The sequence below is a fragment of the Anabrus simplex genome, chromosome 1 (genome assembly GCF_040414725.1).
Source record: "Anabrus simplex isolate iqAnaSimp1 chromosome 1, ASM4041472v1, whole genome shotgun sequence".
Taxonomy (NCBI): Eukaryota; Metazoa; Arthropoda; class Insecta; order Orthoptera; family Tettigoniidae; genus Anabrus; species Anabrus simplex.
In genome coordinates, this window is record NC_090265.1 from 613,198,722 (window position 1) to 613,202,474 (window position 3,753).

At 40.7% G+C, this 3,753-nt stretch overlaps 1 pseudogene; it reads left to right on the top strand.

Moving 5' to 3' along the window:
* Positions 1-709: 709 nt before the first annotated feature.
* LOC136859355 (5S ribosomal RNA) lies at positions 710-828 on the top strand (annotated as a pseudogene).
* Positions 829-3,753: the final 2,925 nt, after the last annotated feature.

Consider the following 3,753-nt stretch of genomic DNA (forward strand, 5'->3'; position numbering starts at 1 on the left):
CTTATTCTCTAGTTCGAAAGTAATTTTGCAATTAATGTTTCTTTTACATCCCACTAACTACTTTTTCGGTTTCCGGAGACACCGGGGTGCCTGAATTTTGTCCCGCATGAGCTATTTACGTGTCAGCAGATCCACCTACATGAGACTGACGTATTTGAGTACCTTCAAATACCACCGAAATGAGTCAGGATCGAACCCGCCAAATTGGGCTAAGAAGACTACCGCTCTATCGCCTGAGCCACCTACCCCAACAAAATTCATTTTAATGATTTACTGTCTTTAAATTAATATTATAATTTTTTGTATATTCTTATAGCTGTATCTTATTTGATGTAGAGGATACATAAAGGAGCTTTTAAGTCTCAGAGGCATGTAATTCACCAATAAGCTGATGAAGAAGATAACAGTCAAACTGTAAGAAAAGATAATTATTTTGTAATGTGTATGTTAGAAATTTGAAAATAAGACAATTGGAGAACGTATTTATATAGCTTACAATTTTTGATTATTGATAGTTAGAACTGAATAAGTACAACGTAAAATAATAATAATGTATGGTCTCAGCTGCTGTGTGGAGATATTTTAATTTGACGCCAACTAGGCGTCAGTTTTGACGTTCTGCTGTACTTTATGAGATGGAAGAATAAACCGTATCTCTGTCCGACGATTTGTTAATTTGTTAATTAAATTTATTAATTAAATATGTCAATCCAACGGCCATACCATGTTGAATACACCGGTTCTCGACCGATCACTGCAGTTAAGCAACATTGGACGTGGTCAGTACTTGGACGGGTGAGCGCTTGGGAACACTACGTGCCGTTGGCTCAATTCCTCTTTTGCCGGCTCCGTGATGTAGGGGTAGCGCGCCTGCCTCTTACCTGGAGGGCCCAGCTTCAATTCCCGGCCAGGTCAGGGAATTTTGCCTGGACCTGAGCGCTGATTCGAGGTCCACTCAGCCTACATGATTAGAATTTAGAAGCTATCTGCCTGTGAGATAGCGGCCCCTGTCTAGAAAGCCAAGAATAACGGCTGAGAAGATTCGTCGTGCTGGCCACGCGGCACCTCGTAATCTGCAGGCCTTCGGGCTGAGCAACGGTCGCTTGGTAGCCAAGGCCCTTCAAGGGCTGTGGTGCCATGAATTTTTAAAAATATGTCAACAGAGATCCTTTACTTGGTGACATCGTACAGAATCGATTGTCAAAGTACTTTTCTCCACCCTTCAAAAATGCGACTACCTCTGAAGAATTTGAACACGCAATGTTGGAATCCTGACGCCGACACTCTACCACTGATCAACAGAGGGAGGTATCAATTCCGTAATATAAGGAATAGAAATGATGGTAAGTGATACACCACATATTAGATAGAATGATCAGAACATGAGGAGGAGCACGCAGTAGTATACAACCCCCCTATTTTTTATTTTGCTTTACGTCACACTGACACTATGGCGACGATAGAATAGGCCTAGGAGTGGGAAGGAAGCGGCCGTGGCCTTAATTAAGGTACAGCTCTAGCATACACACAATTACAATTTTGTAAAGGAAGAGAAAGAGGATAAAAGGACGAAGATGAAAACACTAAAGTACAAGAACAATCTACAATCTGCACATCTCCATGCTATTTTCGTTCCATACAAACGGGCTCTCTTTCCACTTCAATCCGAGTTCCCTTACATCCATTTATTCTCAGCACCCAATGAGCTCGTTTCTGCTTCCTACATTCATCAAGAGGACGGTCATCAACACTCATCGCCAGACGTTGAGTCTTGATGTGAGATGTACAGGATAATAAGAAAGCTGGAAGGAAGGAAAAGAAAGGAAAGTTTATACAGGTGATCAAAGACTTGGAACACAGGACAAACACAGAAGGAGTAAACGATCCTACCAGGACAATTCCGACACATGTTACTCATCGTCGTAGATAAATAGGATTCCAAACCTTTGTCTAAAGCTATTGTTTTTCCATACATGTTAGTATCATTGTATGGAGTGCTATGGAAATCATCCAGAATTTTCCCCTACATAACATATCAATATTTAAAAAAATTAAAATACATATGTATTCATAACCTATACAGAAAACAGAACATTCATCACTTGGGAAACTAATATAATTTCAACTGTAGAATATCAATGATTTTTGCATTAATCCTTCACAATTTGTTCATTGTACATATTTCGGTGTACCGGGTGGTTTGGCTGCGCGGCTCGAATCTCGAAGCTACAGCGTTTGCAATTTGAAGAAGTGGGTTCGATTTTCACCGTCGACAAGATAGTTTTCCGTAGTTTCTTATTTTCACAGAAGATAAATCCTTCAGCTGGGTTTTCACTAAGGCCTTTGCCACTAATTACCCAATCTTAGCCCCTCTTTATCAGCGTGTCGCCGAAAACCTTCGATGTATTACTTTTACACAAAACAAATAGCTACTGTGTATATCCAGGGTCTCTCGCATAAATCCTGACCGAACTCACGGTGTTTTTACTCTCGTTACGGCAGCTGCAGTGTGGAAGGCACGCGCATAGTTCTTGACCTTGCAAGCAGCCTGCACATGTACGACCAGGCAAGCATGAGTCGCCAGTTTGAACCTCAGTTGTTAACATGGTGAGATAGTTATCTCTGCTAGACCGTATTTTCGTATGTAAAATTTATTTTAAGTACGAATCAGCTCGACGGGTACGTGACGCATTTGTTCATCAATTTCTTTGTGAAGTGCCACCTTCACGAGCACAAATTAGCGTAATTGTAAATCAATTTGAAATTACTGGCCCAGTTCTCAATAAAATACATACGCGCACAGAGGAAAAGCTGGGATGTCATTGGTGCGAATCTTGAACGGTCACCGTATAAATCACTCACAAAATTAGCGTAATAATTAGGGGTTTCGGTTTCTTCTGCATACAGAGCTACAAAGCTGTTGCACGTCAAACCGTGCAGGTTTATACGAGTCCATTGTATAAAACCTGCTGATTCAGTCACTAGAGTGAGATATTGTGAGTGGTATCTTGCATCATTGAATGATCGTTTATTCGACCCACAGCTTGTGTTCTGTTTGTGTTCTGTTCTGGTTTCACCTTAATGTTCGTGTGAACAGTCTCGATATTTGTGTGCAGAAAATCCTAATGGTGTTCATGAAGTCCCTTATTATGGTAGGATGATTGGTGTTCGGTATGCTGTTAGTGTGAGACAAATAATTGGGCTTAATTTCTTCGAGACGACAGTAAAAGCAGAGAGGTACCAAGATGACATTTTTGATACCGTTCCTCCATCAGTTAACGGAAGAAAAATCGCTTGCGTGGTTTCAACAAGATACAGCCCAAGCTCATACAGCATAAGATTCCCTTCTTACAATCTCGAAAGTGTTTGCAGACAGAGTGATCAGTGCTGGTCTATTTCTCCCTCGTTCTTCAGATCTAACAGTGTATGATTTTTATTTGCGGGGTGAACTGAGAGAAAAAAGGTATCGAACAAATTCTCACGCATTGGAGAAACTGAAAGAAAACATTACGAATGAAATGAGAAACATTACAGAGGCAGAACTCACTCGCGTCAACCAGAATATAGTTACCAGATACAGTGCTTCTGTACCTAACATAAGAAGGATGACACTTCCAGCATCTTTCATTAGGTAAGATTTCATACATTTTTGATTAAGTTAACTAAGTTCAGCTGAGGCAGCTGCCCTAGCGCAGATTACAAACAACGTGCGTTCGGTCTATTTTATATGAGAGACACACTATACAGCCGTGA